General features: G+C 40.8%; 1 protein-coding gene across 8 annotated transcripts in view; it reads right to left on the bottom strand.

The window, feature by feature from the left end:
• LRRC8D (leucine rich repeat containing 8 VRAC subunit D) overlaps positions 1–22,567 on the bottom strand; it is an 86,180-nt gene that overhangs the window by 42,028 nt on the left and 21,585 nt on the right. For 4 of the 8 annotated variants that reach the window (XM_026674113.2, XM_026674116.2, XM_087960579.1 and 1 more), the window contains one exon: positions 12,355–12,501. The exons of 2 other annotated variants lie outside the window; for them this stretch is intronic. The gene's annotated coding sequence lies outside the window, so the exon portion shown is untranslated. Of the gene's footprint in view, positions 1–11,614; positions 12,111–12,354; positions 12,502–12,718; positions 12,892–22,567 lie in introns of those variants that run through there. 2 more of the 8 variants (XM_026674114.2, XM_026674123.2) reach the window with 2 other exon arrangements.

Here is a 22,567-nt window from a genome sequence, read left to right as displayed (position 1 = left end):
AAATGGGAACGAGGCCAGAACCGGAATGTCAACAGAAGGCACTGCCAGGGAATTGTCCAGGGCTGCGCTGACGTTGTAGAAACGCTTATCCAGAGAAGATGGGCGAGGACCTGCCGAAGGGGAAGCGCACTGTTCCTTGACCATGTCCAGGAGCAAAGTGGGAGAAGGCAAAACCCCTGCATGTACTACAGGCTTGAAGAAGAGTGAGTCTCCCTGGCTAGAGGGAATTCCTTGTGGCTCGGGAGGCACTTCCTCTGGCGACAGTGACCAAGGCTTTGCTGAGTAATGGCCTGAAGAGAGAAGGATTGAAGACAATACAGAGGATGTCTGCTCTGGGCGAGAGTCCTCTTCCTCCGAAAGATTTTGGTCAAAGGTCTCGCCCTCTTCACGTTCTGAACGAGAGGAGTAACTATGTTCAGATGGTGAAGCCCTTCCCTCCTCATCAACCTCCTCCCATTCTGGTAGAGAAGAATGGACCCTGAGGTCCTGGGGCCTGTGTAAATCAGGTTGATGAGGCAACTTATAGATTGAGAAGGGAGAAGGGCCTGAACCCTTTCCGGAGGTCGAAGGATTTGCTTGAAGCCTTCAGCCAATCCTTGCCTAATGGCCAAAGAGACAACATCTTGGATATCCCCTGGTCTATGCTCAAAGGTAGAGACAGAAGGCCGAAGGCCCGCTGCTGAGGGAGTGAAGGTGGCTTCAGGCCTAGATTGAGAAGAGGTTCGAGGCCTGGAGGGAGGGGGAGGAGCATAGGGCCCAGAAGCCTGTTGGAAATAAGGCCCAGATCTGCTTAGATCCTAAGGATCATTGTACTGCAAAAGCCTCAGGAGACCAGGATGGAGGATGGAAGGGCTCATCGATAACTTCTCCTCCGCTGGGAGGGCTTGGCTGGGGCCCACAGGTATCACCTGAAACATGCTATAGTTGCACTCCCTTCTGTTGAATAGTTCTGTTGAACTGCCTCTCTAGGGCTGCATGTCTGCACTCTTCTGCCCTCAACTCAGCCTGAGTTGCCTTCTTAGGGGCTAGAGCCTTAGCTCTGATTTTAGCAGCCACCTCCCTCTGGACTGATTGGGTGCGTTGCCTACAACTTTTTCTCTTATTGGCTTGAGAGACTGTTCCACTGGTGGGCGGGGAGCTCTGCCTGACCCTTATCTTGCTCCATTTGAAGAATAAAGGCTCTTACGATGGAAAGAAACTGTTTGTAAATTTTTTGTATTAAGCCCCTTAGGGTATAAATTGGCCCCTGGGCTTACAAAATGGCCGCTCACCTCGTGGTGGAAGGCTTCAATCCAAGATGGCCACTGACTATGGGGAACAGGCTCCGAGATCGAAGAATTTCTCCTTAGGCTATAAAGAGCCCCGAGTGAAGTCAGCAAAGGAAAGGGCAGCCTCTGGCCACACGATCAGCTGGCTGACACTGGTATCGGTTTGCCGATTGCTTTTTATGACCGCTCAAACCGCAGGCGTGGGGGAGGTCTACAGATGCTGCCCAACTTGCCTGAACAGCACTCTGGCAATGCTGCTCCCAACGTTGCAGGAGAGAGAGAGAGAGAGCTCTGCTCTCCTGGAAGAGCAGCTGCCCAGATCCTGGGGGCTGCTTGAAACGAGGAAAAACGGCACTGAAGATCGCTGGTGAGTGTTATCTAACAGAAGCTTTTAGAGACACAGCTACTGACTGAAAGGAGCTGAGTCAAAAGCTGGGGTCTCTTCCGGGGGCTGGCTTTTATATCTTAGTACAGACTCAGCTAAATGACATCATAGGAAGGAGTCAACCTGTCCCGGGCTCTCAATGCAGCATGGAGGAGAAAGGCACAGAGAGTTTCAGTGTATATTAATGTATTTAATAATTTAGTTACATTTCTTTTGCTTTTGCTTATTCATTCCTAAAATAGGTACAGTGTTCAGATTCCCTTCTGTCTACCATCTTGTATTTATATACCTAATTTTGGAGAGACAATTTTTTGAGGAAAAAACCTATCCTTCTGTATCATCTCCAAAATCGCCATTATCCGTAACACTTCATCAATAATACTTAACAGCTTCACTGTGCCAACTCACAATTGGTGCTAACTTCTGTCTCCTCAAATTGGAACCTGGAGTGATTGTGGGGAAACTGATGGCATTGGGAAATCATGTATGGATGTTTTACAAAGACAATACAGTCAGTTTGGCTCCCCTGAAAGTTCATGGGTTCTTCTCATACATGGCAGAATGAAAACTGAAAGTCACAATTTAGAACAGATCTCCAGGTATAAGGTAGGCTTGCTTAAAAATTCAGAAAAATACTCTTCTCATTTTACAAGGGGGAAAAAAGGCAATACATGTTTATAATTGGAAATTTAAACTATATTATAAACATGATGATCTTTTGATCCCCCGGTCCCAATTTATATTCAAATCACAGTCTCATCACAATTGAGCAAGTAAGAATTATAGAGTTACATGAATCTTTTCCTCTCCTGTTCCAAACATTTCTGCATAAATGCTGGAAGCAAACAAGATGATTTAATCAATTATTGAAATGGGAAGGGTGCATTTTATGTAATTGCTATAAGTAACTGAGCCTCGTAGATTCTTACCCCAAACAAAATAAATTTAACTAGTCCAATGTTCAAAACATTCTTCTAGACAGTTTTTTTATAATCTAAGAGAATACATTTATATCAATACAATACAGTCCTTGACTTACAACATTTCATTTAGTGACTGTTCAAAATTATAATGGCACTGGAAAAAGTGATTTATGGCCATTTGTCACCCTTATAACCATTCCAGTATCCCCACGGTCAATGATGAAAATTAGCAACTGGCTCATATTTATGACAGTTCCACTGTCCCAGCGGTCTTGACCTTCTGACAAGCAAAGTCATTGGGGAAACCAGATTCACTTAACCATTGTGTAACAACTACAGTAAGTCACTTAACAACCACAGTGAATTGATAAGGTGAGAATTTATATAACTTGTGAGTAACGGTAAAAAAAGGATAACACAAAAGATTGTAACCAACTGACACACTGTATGTATATAATTGAAAGAGGGTTTTATGTTTTGTTTGTATGTTTGTTGTAAAAAATAAAAACTTTTTTAAAAAAAACAACTACAGTGAGTCACTTAACAACTGTGGCAAGAAAGGTCATAAAATGGGGCAAAAATCACTTAACAAATGTCTTGCTTAGCATGAAAATTTTGGACTCAGTTGTGATCACTGAGGACTTCTTGTATTAGCACTTGGATGATACTGGCGGTTTTCACACGACATTTTTCAGTAATGTAAGCAAACTGTTCTGCAGCATAAAACTATAAACCAATGTTTGAAAACCATAATGATTGGATTCATATCGTACCAGGTCCAAACCAAACAAGCCACGTTAAGATTAATCATAATGTATGGATCCAAGAATGGACAGAATAACCCAAACAGATTATTTCATTATCATTAATGAAATTAAAGTAAGCCTGTTCTGCTCAAGATAAGGGATATTGTTGCCAAGGTTGCTTCTAGAAATAGGGCTAAAAGTACAGCATATGAACAAGGTTTCTTAAGATTTATTGTTGGACTCAGAAAGACCTTGCTGTTGGACTCATTTTTAGCACTGTTCCTCTTTTCTGTTATTAACAACGAAGTCTATGGCTTCGTTGTTATATTTCTGTATTTACAAAATATCTAGCAGCTATATCTTCTGCTACCTCCTTTGAATTTTTTGAATGAATGGCGGACAGTAAAACAAGCAATCAATATTATAAAAACATAGAACATATATAAATTATAGCTAGTACAGGACAGTAAAAAATGCCCCTGTTCTATGGGTTAAAACTTGCAAAACTAACTCTGCCCTTTTCTTCGTCTTGCGTCATGTATTATGAAACTTCTTGTCATGTAACTCAGGATGAAAACAATAGAGGGAAAGACAAGAAAGAAAAAAACCAGCAATGAATGGGAGGGAACTTTCTACTTTTCACTAGTTTCAACTGTTATTTTTCGAGCGATTATTTTTTTCCTTTTTATAAGAAGACCTGGACAAAGAAAAAAGAAAACACATTACATAAACTGCAGAGCTATGTTTCAAATTAGAGTTTTCACAAGCCATTGAGAAGAACCCAACATTATACAAACTGAAGTCTTTTAAGGCTAAGAAATTTAATCCTCCCTTCCTTTCTTCTGCATGTCCCCTAATCCAGGGTGTTCTTAGTTTTGAAGTCATGAAGATACAGGGAAACTCCCCTGCTAATGGGAGCAATTTTATCAATAGGCGGCTTCAGCTAGCTTCTTAAGTCTTCTTCTCATGACAATACATCTAAATATTTATACTAGAATGTACGAGTAATCCTCGATTTACGACCACAATTAGAACCAGAACTTATTGATAAGTAATGCAGTGTAGAGAGCCAGCATGTCATCACATTCAACTTTATGAGCTTTTTTTGCCATGGTCTTTAAGTGAATCCAACTCCTCCCATTGAGGCCAGCTGGGCAGGTTGCAAATGGCAATCACATAATCCCTGGGATGCTGTAACCATCATACATACATGCCTGTTGCCACGGTCATGTGAACGGAGAGACACTGCAACAGTGTTAAGTGTGAGGACCAGTTGTAGGTCATTTTTTTCAATGCCGTCATAACTTCACAAGGTTGGTAAATGAATGGTCATAACTTGAGGATTACCTATAATCTATGTTCATGTAGGCGAAACTGAAATTATTAATGGCCTGTGTTTATAATGACACAGGTTTCAGTAGAAACATTCAGAAAAGCGCGGAATAATTAGCTTTTAAAACAATGCATTAATTAGCATTCCAAACCTAAAAGATTCTACACAGCGGATGTATTTCTGACTACTAGAATTACAACCTTTAACAATAGGGCAACTGAGATACATATCAATGCTTTTGAAATAGCAAACAATTCCTGCTTTGTTTCAAACTCTTCTATGAGCCCACTCTTAAAAAAAAAATCTGAGATTCAATAGGCTTTGTATGCTTGGATATAAGACTATTACAGCTTTCTGAATGAATCACAGTTATTCATATATTTGCATGCCTTATGTTTACATGCATACATACACAATGCTCATAAAGTTGCCTAGGTTAAACATTCTGCTAATACCCGTCCCTTTTAATTTTCATCATCCTTATCGTAATGTAAATGACAAGGTGTCTCAGAAAAGATACTAAAACACACAGCTCGTTGGTCACATAATTCTTATCTTTATAATACATATCATCATCTCTTCCACCCACAATTAAAAATTATCTGAAGATGAAAATGTGATAAAAATGTGCCGCAATCTGACCACATCATCAAGATCAGTTTTAACCTTCTCCTAACCTTCTTCAATGGAAGTCTTTGGTCTTCTTTCTGCAATTTAGAAGCATCAGAAGTCACATCAGCGGTGGCATTCTCTAATCTTTCACTAGGATTTACACCTAACACCGTCTGGGCTACCTGTACAACACAACCATTTTAATTTAACCCAAATGATAAACTTAATCAGAATTGTTTCAGACATTACAAAACAAAAACAGCTCAATGGGTTTACCATCAGTTTTCTTCAGCGGTGGTATTCTGCCGGTTCGGACCGGTTCAGGCAAACTCCTAACTCCAAAGATCAGCTGGGAGCAAACCGGTTTGCTCCGACAATCATGTGGGCCGCCCGCCCACCCATGCACTGTCCTGACCTTTATCGTCCCAGCTGATCAGCACAGAAGAGTGGATTGCCGCTCCTCAGCTGTGTTACTCCCCCGAAGTAACATAGCAGGTAAGGATTTTTGCATTGCTGTTCACGCATGCATAGTGTGCATCAGGCGTGTGCGTGCACGAAGCGCACAATCACCGAACCGGTTGTTATACCGGCAGCATCCCACCCCTGGTTCTCTTTCTATTCCTATAACCTGGTAGCGGTTTCTGTTCAATAGGAAACTTGCCTACAATATACAATAGATCAGTGGTGGGATTCAGATAATTTAACAATCGGTTCGCAATGGCCAACCTGACCCTAGGTGAACTGGTTGTTAAATTACCCCCTCCCCGCTATCAAAGTGGACCCTGGGTGCTGCACTGCAATGGAGAAATGGGAAACAGAGCAGCTGGCACAAGGGAAGGAATAAAAATGAAATAAAAGGACAAATTAAGAATTCCTTTCCCAAAGAAATGTATTATTCTACTGTCAAGAGCAAGAAAACAACACCAGAAGCTGATCAGATAAGTTTCTTGATTGCTACTTACATATCTACAGGAATCTCACCAGACTAACTGTACTCTCTAGAGAACAACCAGATAAACCCTTCAGGGGTTTAGAGAAAGTACGTTCTCCATCACTTCCTCCCCTTCAGGAATTTCATGCTAGCCAATCTCTTTAACTCTACCTACCACTTCAGAAGACTCCATCACATCTACCATCTATTAACTCAAGTAAAAAACCTTTCAAATGCCACAATTTTTAAAAAAGGCAAAAAAAAGCAATAATAGCGCATTCCAGAGGTGGTATTCAGCAGGTTCTGACCAGTTCTGGAGAATCAGTAGCGGAAATTTTGAGTAGTTCGGAGAACCGGCAAATACCACCTCTGACTGGCCCCGCCCCCTGATCAGCTGGGTCTTCTTTTGTGGCCCTGCACAGGAGAACAGAGCTGGAAAGCAGGTTAGTGGGGTGGGGAGGGAATGGGGATTTTGTAGTAACCTTCCCCCTGGAGTGGGATGGAAACGGGAATTTTGTAGTATTCTTCCCCTGCCATGTCCACCAAGCCACGCCCACAGAACCAGTAGTAAAAAAATTTGAATCCCACCACTGGCACATTCCCTGTGCCAGCAACCCTGCTGAAGGGTTAGATAGAATTTTGTGGAATGGTTGCCAAATGATAACAATGCATGTTGATGTAAATAAAATGATGGACTCTGATTCCATTCAAGAAAAGGAAAAAATGTTCAAGGTTGAAAATTGTAAGCATAAAATTCAAAAACAATTTTTTGAAGGAAAAAACCCCTTTTTGAAAATTCCTAAAAAAATCAGATGATGAACTGAACCATAGGGGGCGCCAGAATATCTTTTTGCCAAATGTCTTGAGATGGCTCTGCTTAAGGACAAATTGCACCATGCAAAACACACAGTAATTATAAATATGAATAAATGCTGCCTTATATCCCTGGTTTCAATGAAAATATAATTCTATGAACAAAATAGAAACAACACTTTTCAAAACCTGGAAAGCTGAAGAAAACAAAACAAATAAAACCAAAATAAGATGTTGGAAGCATTCACCTACTTTTCCTCTTTTGCATTTCACAGTAACCTCCCTCCCACACACAATTTAAATATGTTTATGCAGATGTCTTTTTAAATATAAACTTTTATATTGTAAAATATTTTAAAGGTTAAGATTGTATGCATTTAAATAATGCTTCAAATTATCCACCTATCTGTCCGTCCATCGGCCTAACTATTCCCAATATCTGAAATGTTCAACCTGGCAATTTACATGGGCTTTATTCAGGATTATCCTAGTTCTCTCTAAACCAAGACCTCATTAAAAAGCTAGATCAAGAGATAAACATAGGTAGTCCTCGACTTACAACAATTCATTTAGCAACCATTCTGTCAAGCGCTGGGGAAATCGGGAGATTCAGGCAGTTTAAATTAGTACAAAGATTTACTGCAAGCTTAAGCTATGAGAATCTGAACTACTAACAGTCAAGAGAAATTTGGGAAATACGAGAGTGGGACGCACTTAAGAGTTTTTTTGTGGGCACGCAGGGACTCATGACTGATTAAACATTTGACCCCTCCTTCCGGTCAGTCTTGTCATCTTCTACACATTCAAAATTACAATGGCACTGAAAAAAGTGACTTATAATCGTTTTTCACACTTACAACCATTGTAGCGTCCCTGCAGTCACGTGATCAAAATTCAGATACTTGGCAACCGACCCATATTTATGACAGTTGCAATGTTCCAGGATCATGTGATCACCTTTATGACAGTTGCAATGTTCCAGGATCATGGGATCACCTTTTGCGACCTTCTGACAAGCAAGAATCCAGATTCACTTAACAACCATGTTACTAAGTTTAACAACTGCAGTGATTCACTAACAACTGTGGCAAGAGAAGTTGTAAGTTGGGGCAAAATTCACGTAACAACCATCTCGCTTACCAACATACATTTTGGGCTCAATTGCGGTTGTAAGTTTAGGACCACCTGAAATAAAAATAGTCTGAAATCCTCAAACCAGCCAATTTATTGGAAGGGCATAGAGGGATTGGAGAGATTTTTAACATGGCCTGTTCTCCAGGCATGGATAACAAATATGTTTCAAAACAGAATTGTTTATTAAAAGTATTATTTGTACAAGTCTATGCCTGCATGAAAAATATTTTTAAAACTTATAGGTAGTGATACACCTCTAACTACAGTAAAGAAGTCAAAAATCAATCAGTAGGTCCAGGAAAGAAGTATCTACCAAAAGCTACCTCTTTTATAAGATCAAATAAATAACCATGGAAGTGAGAATATATGATCATTGCAGATCAAAAGTACAGGTGGTCCTCGACTTACAACCACAACTGAGCCCAAATGTTATGTTGCTAAGTGAAACATTTGTTAAGTGAGTCTTGCTCCATTTTATGACTTTCCTTGCAACATTCCTTCAGTGAATTACGGCAGTCGTTAGTCACATGGCTGTTAATTGAAACTGGCTTCCCCACTGACTTCGCTCACCAGAAGGTCACAAAACAGGGGTAACACGACACCAGAACACTGTAACTGCCATAAACATGAACCAGTTGCTGCAATGGTTATAAGTGTGAAAAATAGTCGTAGGTCATTTTTTTTCAGTGCCCTTTCAACTTTGAACGGTCACTAAATGAACTGTTGTAACTCAAGGACTACCTGTATTGACTTTCCTTAAAAATTAAATCCAGATCATCATGCCCCAAAAAATCATATCCAGATCATCATGCCAACAGCTTCATATCTCCAATAACTTAACCAGATAAGATCTTATCTTAGGCTTCTTCTCAAGCCATTAAAGAACGTTTATGTGGAGAACACCAACTTTGCCAAACCATTTGATATTGACTTGATATACACATGACATATCTATTTCAGCTGCAACAAGTTGATGAATACTTCAGAGAAGGCAATCTGCTTTACCTCTTCCCTTCTTCGTAAACTGCATAAGCAGCATCCTGATAAAATCTCAGAAATAAATGGCATAAATTTTTGTCTAAGGTCCATCATCAGAAACAACACAGGTTCATGCATTACATTAGGCCATGTTTTCTTTCAGGCGTCACTTGCAGAATTAGTTATAATGGCTTAATTCACATGTAAATTATAATTAATGTACTACAGGGGCTGGCTTCACATCTGAAACAAGCCACATATGAGCTCAGGATGGTCCATGAACATAATTACTGTCCAATCTTTGTTGGAGACCGGAGGGCAGAAGAATCATTCTTAAGGGTACAAGAGTTAAGTTCAAAGAACTACACTTACGCATAATAACACAACATTCTGTAACTGAGTCTCAACATGAAGGGGGTAATTATATTTTTTAGAACTTTCTGGTAATATGCAAGTTATTTTGATAGTTTGATAAGCCTTGAAAAGAGCAGGAAGAAGTACAGTCCTTCTACTAAACAAGAATATTTTTGCCAAGCAGGTTGGGTAACTATACTCTAATACTCTACTGTCTACAACTATGATGGGTACTACCAAGGCCTGAGGAATCACTGATAGCTAGATTTAGCTCTGCAGAACTTTCCAAGGATATTCTAATCAACTGCTTGAGACCAATGGGCTTTCAAAATATCTTCATTGCCCTAAATTTCTTTAACACCAAATTCTCCAGGAATTTTCCTCAGTCCAGGAATTTTCCAACCTCAGTACCACTAATGGCTTTATTTTTTTTTCTGAGAGTAAATATGAAGGAAAAAGGATTGCACCACCTTATTCTAGACTTCAATGCCAGAAATGGATAACAGAACTGGATAAAACCAAATATGGTCTTACAAGAAAAAAAATTAAGAGTGAAGGCATAGGAGAGATAGTTCAAAGGAGATAGATATAAAAAGTCTGAAAAAAATGAAATTACTACAGATGCCAAAGTAAAATATTTTTTTAAAAAAATATTGGGTTCTATCAAACTGAAATAGAAAAGAACTTTTTTCCAAGAAAGGGAAAAGGACTTTATTTTGGCTATTCCTTTTGACAGGAATGGTCTCCTATCCCTTGAGCAAAATGCATGCTTTCAGGGAACAGATTTGCCATCCAAATATCTAGCTTGGTCTTTGGAGAAAGAGTTGGTATGCTAGTTCCTACAATGTAGGCCTCAGATATCTAAGGATGGGTTAACTATTCATAAATACTATATCCAACTAACTCTTACTACTAAGAGTAGTAAGCCTTGGGATATCATTTTCATTTCACCGGTGACAAATCTAACCAATAGCTTCCTTTTTAGACACTGCAAACTCAAAATAGTCTTGACCATTTTCCACACTCTTCACTGACTAATGAAATACACATTCCTGAACCAGAGAATGTCAAACATCTGCTTTTATCTTCCAGAAGGGATTTTATCTTCCAGAAGGGATTGAGGTAGAGGATAAGCAACTTGAACTCACTTTCAGAAGTACTGAGTATCTCATGGCTGCAGCCTAAACCAGCAAGAATTCCAGCTCAAAGCTAATCTGGAGAGGAGATTATAACATTTTATTAACAGAGCAAAAGAAAAAGAAAAAAGGAAATGAAGAGCAACAACATATTCACTTGGACCATTTTTTTGTGCATTTACTATTAGCTTGCCAGGTTGACTTATTTATTAAATAAAACTGACAGGCTGAATACTCACAATTATTAAAATTACAGGTTTTTCCAGAGAAAAGAATAAGGGTTCTGCGTTAAACCCAATCATACAATTAAAAATATTTAACTTATATTACGCCTGCTTATCAATACATCTACAACTCTCAAACCAAAAGCCCTTGTTGCAAAACTGTATTGTAACATACATCAGTTAAGCGAGAAGAGAGTAGACAGGCCAGAAAGGTTGTCGCCTTTCTCCATTTATATTTCAGTGGGAAAATGGGACAGCTTTTCCTCCTCACCATTTTTGCTTTTGTATCAACTATGTACTTTCTGCTCTGCCAGGCTGCAAAAACAGCTTGCAAAAAGGGGGACCTGACCAGTCCTTGCATCAATCAGGGTAGAGGCTTCCCAGCAACACACAAAAATATTGGTCATTGCAGCGGTGATGATCCCTATGAAAAGAAGATTTTACACCAGGAAAGGGGGTGCATTTTCTATCCTGCACGTTGCCCCCTCCCCTTTCAATGCCGAAGACGGTGATTGATACGTTCCCCCCATCTTTTGTTCCAAAAGCCCCCAGCGCATCACACATGTCACCAAGAGCTTCCCCTCCCGATAAGGGCAGGATGCACGCTCGACAAACCCAGCTCTCCCAACCCCTTCAATGGCTGAGCCGAAAGAACTTTCACACCGGAAACCTTCGTCCTCCTCTCAATGCCCCCCACCCCCGAAGGCGGCTCAATCAGACACCCTCGGCCGGCCGGATTGCATTTCCTTCCAACAGATGATCGAAGGCTGAACTTACTGCCAAGAGGGAAGAGATGTGACAAAGGCGACCGCAGGCAGGCCCTTCCCTCTCTTTCTTTTTCTTTCTTTCTCTCTCTCTTTCCTTTTGTTTTAATGAAAACAAGAAATAAAAAGGATCTAGGAGAGCAGAGCCAACATCCAGCCCTCCGTTGAGCCTGCCCTCCCTGAAAACCGCTCTCGCAGTCCGGCGTCAATTCAATTCCCCTCCTCCAGCGCCTCCCGGCTAGAGCCGGTTTAGCTCTGATGCTCCGACTTTTCGGTCTTGCTTCGTGAGCGGCTCCACCATTGTCTGCCGGGGCTCCCCGGATCGCGATACACAGCAGCTCAGGTAGCCGGCCGAGCGAAACAAAAGAGGCAACCGGCGCTCGCAGCCTGGAATAAGCCGGTCCCGGTAAAAGCCCACTCGGGCTGGGAAGCCCCAACCGAGGAAAACAACGTGCCTTTTACACGCCGCCCTTCGCCTCTTCCCCCTCCCTCCCTCCTTCCCTCCCAACCAGACTTGTCAACTGCGCATTTGCGCCGAGGCTGCCGTTCAGCAACCAGGCACGGGGGACAGGCGGGAACGCACTGTGTGTGTGTGTGTGTGTATACATACATATATATATACATACATACATACACACATACACACACACACATATATATACACACATATACATATATACACACATACATATGCATGTATATAGACTGCTCGCTATTCAGGCTCCGAGGTCGGGGCTGGGGACTCGTCCGTACCTGACCGAGCCGCGCTCTTCTCTACGCCGCCTCCTTCCTTCCTGAAAGCTGCGGTTTCCTGGACGATCGGGGGAAGCCGGAGAAGGCAGCGAGCCCGAGAGGATCACTCAGTCATTGCGGCCGGTCCTGCAGAGACGCGGAGGTCTCCTAGAACAGAAGAAATGCAAAGAGTCGGGGCTGTCTTCGGCAGGGTGGAAGCTGCTACATATACGGACCTCCATTTTCTCCCTCGAGGTTCCCCCGGCGAACCCGAAGCGGAGCTCTTTTCCCACCTAGCCGCCTTCCTAGCGAAACCGGTTCACACACACACCCCTCCCCCTTCCCCCAAACGCGGGATCATCCTTGGGCCGATCCTCCCTCTCACCCCGATCCAGAGATGGGCACCCGCGGTTCTCTTGCAAAGTCTGTTGCAAAGTTTCCCTCGCCTGGCGGCGCCGCCGCTTCTTAAGCTCTCTGGCGCTGGATCTCCAACCCAGGCTGATTCACACCGGCACCTTTTGCTGGCTGGGATGAGGCGGAAACTAGGAACCTTCCACGTGTTTACAGCGAAGGGCTTTTTTTTCCTTCCCCCAACCGGCTTCTCGTTTTGCATAAAACACGAGAGCAGGACTCTGCGTCCAAGTATCTGCTTGACTAATTTTTTGTTTAAAGGAGAAGAGGGGGGGGGGAATTCAACCGCTTCCCCAGGCGGGATTGATCGTCCGCCTGCTAGAACAAAAAGAGATGAAACCTCACGGTGCGGAAATGCTCCGCTTAGTTCCCATCCACGCGCGAGCCAGAGTGGACGCCTCCCCGATATTTCATCCGACTCCAACGCTCAAAACCAGCGCTTTCCCTCTGGTTTATCATCGAGGTGAACAACTTCCTAGGGGTTGGTCTATGGAGCCTCTCAGTCATCCAGGTCATGGTTGTCCCAAAGGTGCTTTTTTCAAGAGGCGACTGGATTTTCTGCCTTTTCTTTGAAGACGTTTTGCTTCTCATCCAAGAAGCTTCCTCAGCTCTGAGCTGAAGAAGTTTCTTGGATGAGAAGCAAAACGTCTTCAAAGAAAAACAAGATTCAGAGCTGAAGAAGCCGAATGTCTTCCAAAGAAAAACCAGAAAGTCCACTTGCCTCTTGAAAAAGCACTTCACAGGTGGTTGTTTTTAATGAAGGCTTTGAATGTTGCCTTACTAGAAACCTCTCCACCATGGCCACAGATCTGAAGGCGGTTTGGCACGGGTTCAAAACGGTTTAGCCTAAGCGGCCACATTAATCACAGCAGACTGAGTTAAAATGGAAGCAGCAACCTGAAATAAGTGTTATTATATTATGTATACGCTGTGATCATCTCCCTCTCCCTGCCATCTACAGCTTATCTCAGAAACAGTTGTCTGCTATTCAACAACCGCTCAAGGTTATCCATTCCTCCAGTATTGTGGACAAGATAAGGCTGTGGGCAGGAAGCTTTACTGATATACAGGGGAACAGCGCAAAGTAACTACACTTCCTGTTTGTGGGGCACAGCTTGGAGTTCTGTTTTTTACTGGACCCATGAGAGAAAGCCAGTGTACGTGAATACTTTGGCAAGCATTGTGCTGGTGCCATGCAAAGCAACCAGAGCTGAGATGTCCACTGGTTAGGAATATCTATTCTGTCATCAGTCCCTTTTTGGCACGCCCTTCCTTTCCAAAAGCAGACTGCAGAATTGGGAAAGAGACAATGTGGTTTAGCCCTTCCAATGTTGGATTAAATCAGGAAGACCCAGGTTTTACTCTGCCCTCTAATACAGGGGTCTCCAACCCCCAGTTTGTGGACTGGCACCAGGCTGCAGCACGCCAAAAACTGGGCTGTGCAAACAAGCTAAGCCCCATCCGCAGCACACGAAACCATGCCTCCTCCGGTCCGCGGAAAAACTTCTCTTCATAGAACCGGTCCCTGGTGCCCAAAAGGTTGGGGACCGCTGCTCTAATACACGCTAGTCTACTCCCTCTATTCTATTCTAGAGGCAGGGAGTGCCTATGTCGCTCTCACACAGCTCAACCTTCCAGGGTTGTTGTCATGGAAAAGAGTAGAACACTCTATATCTTGAACTCCTTTACAAAAGGCACAATATAGTTGTGTTCGTTTTGCGGGGTGGGGTTGTGCTTTCAGGTCATTATTGACTCTTCTTGGCAAGATTTTGGAAGTGGGTTGCCAGTGGCTCCTTCCTGGGTCAGAGAGAATGACTGGCCTAAGGTCACCCAGTTGTGCCTAAGGCAGAACTAGAACTCACAGTCTCCCAGTTTCTAGTCTGATGGACTACCAAAATGGTAGGCTAAACATAGTTGTCTGCACATAAGTACTTGTGATATACTATACTGCAGTGATCCCCAACCTTTTTGATGCCGCGGCCCGGTACCGGCATCAGCTGGGCGCCGCGGCCCGGTACCGGCATCAGCTGGGCGCCGCCATCTTTTTTGATGAAAAAGTGCTTCGGTGAGCTTTCTACCGGAAAAGCTCACGGAAGCGCTGGCGCCGCCATCTTTTTTTGATGAAAACGTGCTTCCGGTGAGCTTTCTACCCGGAAAAGCTCACCAGAAGCACTTTTTCATGAAAAAAAGATGGCGGCGCCCAGCAAGCCAGCGGCCCGGTAGGAGTTGTTCCGCGGCCCGGTACCGGTCCGCGGACCGGTGGTTGGGGACCCCTGCTATACTGCACTGCCTACATGTAGTCTTCAACTTACAACTGTTATTGAAACTAAAATTACAGTAATAAGTTGTTCCAGTCCTTAAGCAGGTCACTAGGTAACTGCATCCAACTTTATTCTATTTTTTTGCAGCAATTGTTAAGCAAGTCCATTGTTAACAACCAAAAGCATTGGTTTCTGGCAAAAAAAAGTATCATAAATTGCGGTCACGTGACCACATACAACTGTAAAAGTGGGCAAATTTCCAAGCACCTCAAATGCAATCACGTGACCTGGGGGGTGTCGGAACTTTGAATTTGGGTAATAAGTAGCCCTGGAGAGGTCCATCGTAACTTTGAATGGTCAATAAGTGACCCATTGTAAGTTGGGGACTTATCTGTACATCTTTCCTGTTGGGGACTTTTCTGATACATCTTGGGAAAATGCCTTCACAAGATTTTCCAGAGTTGCCATGTCCTTGAAACATCTAAAATGTTCCCAGTTTTTACTGTCAACCCTAAGATGTATGTAATGTGCAACTATTCCTTTAATCCAAGCTGGTGTGCTTCTGAACCAGAAGCCAAACTCGCCTTTTGAAATGTAGGTATTTATCACTTTTTAAACATCTCCTCTCTTTCTGACTAATTAAATGCAATTTTAAAAGCAGGTTTTTTCACTATAATGGACAGTGCATAATGAGTGGATAGTTCAAGACCAATGAAGTGGCACAAACATTCATAAAGTAAATTTGGTATTGTTTTAAATATCTCACTACTGCCGTGACTGTGAACCAGTTGTTGTTTTTTATGATCTCTGCATCATAAAAAGATTCTGGATAGAATCCTATTCAACCTGTAGGGGAACAAAGTCCATAATCAGGCATCTAAACAAACTAGAATATATCAAGAGAGCAAGAAACAGGAAGTTTAACTAGTTTAAAACTGCTTTGTTCATTCCAATGGAGCAGGGGGGAAAAGCTCACACAGCTATTATCTAGGACTAGCAAAAGGAAATCTGTTCGACTGAGGACTGCTTTAATGTCCACCATTCTGCTTGCTAGACTTTTTTGCTCTTCTGCTCCACACTATTCTAACAAGCAAAATCTTACTTTTCTTGAGAGGAAAGTGGCTGTTTCTACACAATTATAAATATCAGAGTAGAAGGTCTTGAAGTCTCGACACGATTGCATTCATCAGGGTTGCACCCCCTCCCCACTTTCTTCTAGCACAACGTTAACCTAGTTTGGAAGTGGTGCCTGCAAGAAAACAATGAAGTGCAGAGAATACCCAGGACTCCCAGAGTTCAACCCTGAGATGCAAATATTCTGTTGGGATTTGCACCTGCTACCCATTCTCCAAGCAGGAAGACTAGATAAACCCTGTAGTCATAACAACTATACAGTTATAATATCTGGTAATGTGGAAAAGGGATACTTGTACTTTTTGTGTGTATGCTACAAAACCCCCCAGAGAACTGTACTTTGTCCCATTCCCTGAGAATGAACTGGGGGAGGGGGAGATGGCAGAACAACAAATTCTTTGCTGTGAATCCTACCCCTTTTGTATGTGCATGAGAGACATTGCATATGTATCTCCAAAAGACAGACTTACAGGATTCTTTATTGGCCAGTTTGTCTCTGGTGCATAAACTCTCAGTGTACATACAAGCAACAAGTGATAAATCATGATCATAATCATCATAAAAATTACGTTTATCATGAATCATAAGATACTACATAAGCAACCAACATAAATCATACTACAATACTAAATAAAACAATATAAATGATAAGATACAAGCAACAAAGTTATAAGAAGATAGGAAGAAGAAGTAATAGGAAAGATGAGAAGAATAGTAACATAGCTAGGTAGTTTGGCAGTGTTGTGGGAATTAGTTGTTTAGCAGAGTGATGGCATCGAGGGGGGGGGGGACACCTCTCCTTGTGTCTGTTCTGGCATGCAATGCCCTTTAGCGTCGTCTAGAGGGAAGAAGTTGAAACAGTTTATGTCCAGGATGTGAGGGGTCTGTAAATATTTTCACAGCCCTCTTTCTGGCTTGTGCAGTAAACAAGTCCTCAATAGAAAGCAGGCTGGTAGCAATTGCTTTTTCTGCAGTTCTAATTACCCATGGAAGTTTACGTCTGTCTTGTTTGGTTGCAGAACCAAACCAGGCAGTTATAGAGGTGCAGATGACAGACTCAATAATTCCTCTGTAGAACTGTATCAGCAGCTCTTTGGGCAGTTTGAGCTTTCTGAGGTGGTGCACGAAGAACATTCCTTGTTGTGCTTTTCTGATGACGTTTTTGATGTTAGGTGTCCATTTTAAGTCTTGAGATATTATAGAATTTCAAAACTTGAAGGTCTCTACTGTTGATACTGTGTTGTCTAGTACTGTAAGAAGTGGCAGTATAGGAGGGTTTCTCCTAAAATCTATTATCATTTCTACAGTTTTGAGTGTGTTGAGTTCAAGATTGTTCCGGCCGCACCACAAGGCTAGTTATTCAGCTTCCTGTCTGTATGCAGATTCGTTAGTAACACGATTGTTAAGTGAATCTTGCTTCTCCATTGATTTTGCTTGTCATAATCAACGAGGGTCATAAAAGGTGATCACATGACTTCAGGACACTGTAACTGTCATAAATATGAGTCAGTTGTCAAGTGTCTGAATTTTGATCCCGTGATCATGGGAACGATGATGTAATGGTTGTGTGTAAAATGGCCGTTTTTTAAGTGACATTGTAACTTCAAATGGTCACTAAATGAACTGCTGAAAGTTGAGTTGCTGTATAACATTTCACAATGTAATAAATATGTTAATTTAAATAGACTTTTGTAAAACAGGGACAACCTACCTGAATCCATGGAGTGTATGGAAACCTCTAATCCGTTTTGGGAGATTCCTAATTTGCACTTTTAAAATTAAATGGCAAAATCATTTGTTTTAAAACTAAGGCATAAAAATATGTTTCTCCTCAAGACCCCAAAATATCAGGTCCATCCCCTCCGGTGACCTAATTCTTTTTTCCCCTGAAGCCATTAGAGGCTATAAACGCATTGTTCCAATCAGAGATGACATATCCAGATTTTACTAGGTCAAATTGCAAGCGAATTTAATATATCCCCATTTTAACATACGTCTGGATGTGGAACATTAGACTCTAGGAAGAAGAGAATGCTTGTTTTTTAGGTCAGGTTAAGGAATCTGTGATCTTCTTTATGCTGCCAAATTATACTCTTAATTGTATATACCAGTGATTCTCAACCTGTGATCCATGGACCTCTGAGGGGGTCAGTGATGTCATCATAGGGGAGGAGGGGGAGTCCTCATTGTCCTGAAGAAATGTTAGGAATTAAATATTGAGTTAAGTCTTTAGCCACAAAAGGTATTTAAAGAATGAAGAAAAGGTTCCAGTTACTGGTATATATCCCTGGTGTTCTGGTGCTACATGCACAGCATCACAATTCCATATACATCCCTAGCTAGAGAGGCAACTGGAGGAAGATTATCCCATCAAATAAGTCTCACACCTACAGCTTGAGATATATGGACTAGATACAAATTTTCAGTAGAACTGGCATTCTACAGGGTAAAAGATTCCTGATGCTATTTGACAACTGGGGATTCTACAATTGGTCATTGATGCACCATCCCTCAAAAGAAAAACCCTAGTATTATTTGAAGAGGTATTCTTTGTTCATCCTTTCAGCAAAGAGTCTAAGATTTGTGCATTGCTTATCTAGTATTCCTTTTCTCTATTCAACAAGGCTTTTTGTTTTTTTGAATGAGATTAAACTTTTCAGGATTCATATTTATGTAATCATAAAAAAAATAAGCGGTTCCACTCTTATGTAACGGCTTTCAGTCCACATCTGACTTGCTGAGGTTATTAGTGAATCTTCTAATCTTTTGGCTCTTTGCAATATCAGCAATTTCATGGCTCTATTCCATAGTTAGCAGGACTTCGTGAAACGTTCTTGCAAGTTGTTCAGACTATAATGGATATTTTTTTTCTTCAAATCACTGCACGAGATTCTTACTGAATATTTTGCATTAACTCAAGAGTGATTGACCACTGAAGAGAAAGCACTGTACAGCAGTTATTTCTTTTGCTGTTTAACCAATTTTCTTTGTTCCAGAAGGATTAGCTACTGAAAACACAGCAAAGTTAGCCTCATAGAAGACTTCCAGCATCACCTTTTCTAATGAACAAACGTTATTAAAAGGCACACTATACCACTCTGTGGATCTGATGAAACAAACTGCAGTTCAAAAATGCTACACATTTTAATACAAGTAGTCTTTGACTTACAATCACAATTGAACCCAAAATTTCTGTTGCTAAGCGAGATGGTTTTTAAGAGGGTTTTGTCCATTTTACCACTTCTTGCCACATTAATTAAGTGAATCACTGTAGTTCTTAAATTAGTAACATGGTTGTTAACAAACTGTTGTAAGTCAAAGGCTACAGTAAAAGGTATTCGCTAGAAAAAGTGCTACTTGATTTTGGGTTACTAAATCAGGTATAGAATTGTATAGACTATCAAGGTTTCCTCCTGTAACGTAAAAATATAACATCTGAATTCCAAGTAAGTTTTGTTGTATCAAGGGTGAAATAATTATCTACCCGCTCATTCTTTACCATTACTAGTGTCCAACATCAAGAGGAACAAATATCAGGTAAATGCACGGAAGATTTCACCTCTTCAAGAATATTTTTTTCCATTTTTAGAAACTGACAAGCATCCACCATAGCTTGGCACGCACCCTTTATGCAGATGCAGTGATGATGGCTAAGAACAGCTTTGTTTACTGTCACTGAAAAAGGACATCAGATCCATTTTGGAGTCTATGTCAGGTTGTTCCACTGCCTTTATCATTTTTACCTTCAACTGATTAAAATAGCCCTGTAAACCAGTGGTAAAAATTATACGATAAGATGGCTAAGTTGTTACATATCTTTTTCAGGAGTTATATCTGGAAAAGAACAGAGTGGTTGTGTATTCATGAAGCTCATATAAATCCTTTGCCTAAATACCTTCAGATGCAATCTCAGAGTCTCTCCATGCAAAACACATAAAAGCAGCTTATATAAACAATCCAGGTCTATGCTGTTCAAAAGCTTTTTACTACAGTTCTTCCCGTTAGATAAATAGTCATGGGCCAATATTATTTGAGGGCCAACCAATTTGGGGACAAAAGTCTTTGGGTTGAACAGCAGGATGAAGAAAGCCCAGGAGATTCGTGTTCAAAAGCCATCTATGGAACAATTGCTCTGTGGAGTGAAATGTTTGTATATAGAGGTTTATTCAAATCAGGTGGTTTTCAGAATACCAGCACTTTTTTGTAGTGGCCAGGCAGGAGAAGGTAGGGTAATTCCATGCAACAACGTATTTCTTTTTTAAAATCAATATGTGCAATGGATTGCTGGATTAGGCCGAGGTAATTACCATGGGTAGCAATTGAAAATGTTGACTGCTTTAGGAGACAATCTTTATTTGAAACTGGATAGAAAAGAGTACACCCTTGCCAGTTTGCTAACTGATCTGTGTGTTTTCGTATCATATTACCCTTCCAGGTTGTTTAACTGGTTTGGGACTTGGAAGCAACTGTTTTATTATTCTATACAGTTCATGTGAGGCTGGAATAGACTCCTATGTGGTCATCAGCCAGTAGAGCTTCCCAGGGTTCTATCTTACCCTTCCAGCTATTAAATATTTCTATTGAACTGCTGAAAGAAATAGTGGAGGGTTTAACCAACTGTTAATTAAATACATGCCTCTTTCCATATAAATACATATAAATTCCATATAAACCAGGGGTGGGATTCTACCAGTTCGCACCTAGAACCGGTTGTTAACATTCTAAGCAGTTCGGAGAACTGGTTGTTAGAAGAAATTACTGGCCTAATCCTGTAAGGAAGGCAGGAAGGAAACATTCTGGTGTTGATTACAGAAACTGCCTCTCCGTTAACCCTTATTACATTCTTGGCAGGACTAGAATTCTGTCTCTGGAACTTCTCTGGAGTTTTCCCCCCCTCCTTTGCTGGTACTTTGCTTGTGTGGAGTGACCATTCAAAGTTACAATGGCACTGAAAAAAGTGACTTATGACTATTTTTCATACTTACGACTGTTGCAGCATACTCACAGTCTTGAGAGGCCAGGAGAAGAGATGCGTGCCTTGATGTGAGTGATATTGAGTTGGCTACATCCAGCCAATAACATGACCACCAAGCCATTTCCACCCAGTCACATGACCACCTAAGCCACACCTACCACCTAAGCCACGCCCGCAGAACCGGTTGTTAAAAAATTTGAATCCCACCCCTGATATAAACATAGGTGCATACAGTAATTACATAATTAAATCCATGCCTTTTAGAAAGTAGCTGCTTAAGTTCTGAACTGCTTGCTGTCTTTTTGTGACAATGGACTGAAATAGAGCGAAGAACCTAACATGGAATCCAGATAAGTTAGTGATGTTTTTAATCACTCATGGAACAGATTGAGTTTCTCTTAGATGTATTTACCCTCCTTTGAATACTTGGTAAGCAGGTAAGTGTATTTCTCCACCACCACCACCCAGGTTAAGTGTCTGTAATTATATGAGCCATTGTTTTAAAAGTGTTCTGAAATTTCAGATAGATTTACATTATTACAGGAGCTGGTTATAAGTAGGCTGTAACTAGTTAGAAAATTTACCACTGACCAATTCACTTATGAGATCTATGAGTCTATTCTATAAGACAGAGATTGATAAGATAGATATCCTGTAAATTCTATGAGACTATTTCTGTAAGATACTTTCTCATAGAAAATTTGATGAGGTGAGTAGCAGGGCTTATCAGCATGAAATGGAAGATTCAGTGAAATTATGTGTGGCCCCAGAGTCTAGTTAATTTGATAAAAAATTATATGTAAGACCTAGCAATTATATGTAAGACCTAGCTAGACCTAGCAATTTTCTTTTCTTTTAAATTTGTTTTCCAGATACAATATTTTATGTATTCCTAATTAACAATGCAAATTTTTGAAATACAATAAATACAAGAACAAAAAATGCCTGCTGCATATGTGTGATTTACTTGTTTTGGAAAAGGCAATATTTTCTATTAATCAAAGGATGCAGAAATATGTATTAGTATGGCATGGATTTTGTGTTATCTTAAAATGACTGTACTATATTGCTCATATTATAATAGTGAACTCATGACTATTGATAAAATGTTTTCTTCTCCATAATTTGTAGTTGTATTTTTTTTCTTAAGATTAAAGATTGTCTTGTTAATTCATGGATTAACTTATTTTTTTTAAAAAAGAATGAAATTTTTTTGAAATTAATTGAAATTTGGTATTTATTCAATATTTTGAGATATCATTTTTACTAACAATCTGTTATTAAAATAAGCATTCAAAATTATCCTGGTTAGCTACTCTTTAATCTTCTTTGCTATAATGATTTCAAATCTTCTTACTTTAATAATATTGGGCTCTGATTCTGTGGCATTTTACATGAAATTAATGGGTAATTAGCTCTGAAAAAGCTATATAGACTGATATTTTTGGCTAAA

This window comes from Notechis scutatus, chromosome 3 (genome assembly GCF_049901735.1).
Source record: "Notechis scutatus isolate UNSWTSFEM ecotype Mainland chromosome 3, rNotScu1.2, whole genome shotgun sequence".
Taxonomy (NCBI): Eukaryota; Metazoa; Chordata; class Lepidosauria; order Squamata; family Elapidae; genus Notechis; species Notechis scutatus.
The sequence above is the reverse complement of the archived record's forward strand: the minus strand, read 5'-3'. Positions and strand labels throughout refer to the sequence as shown.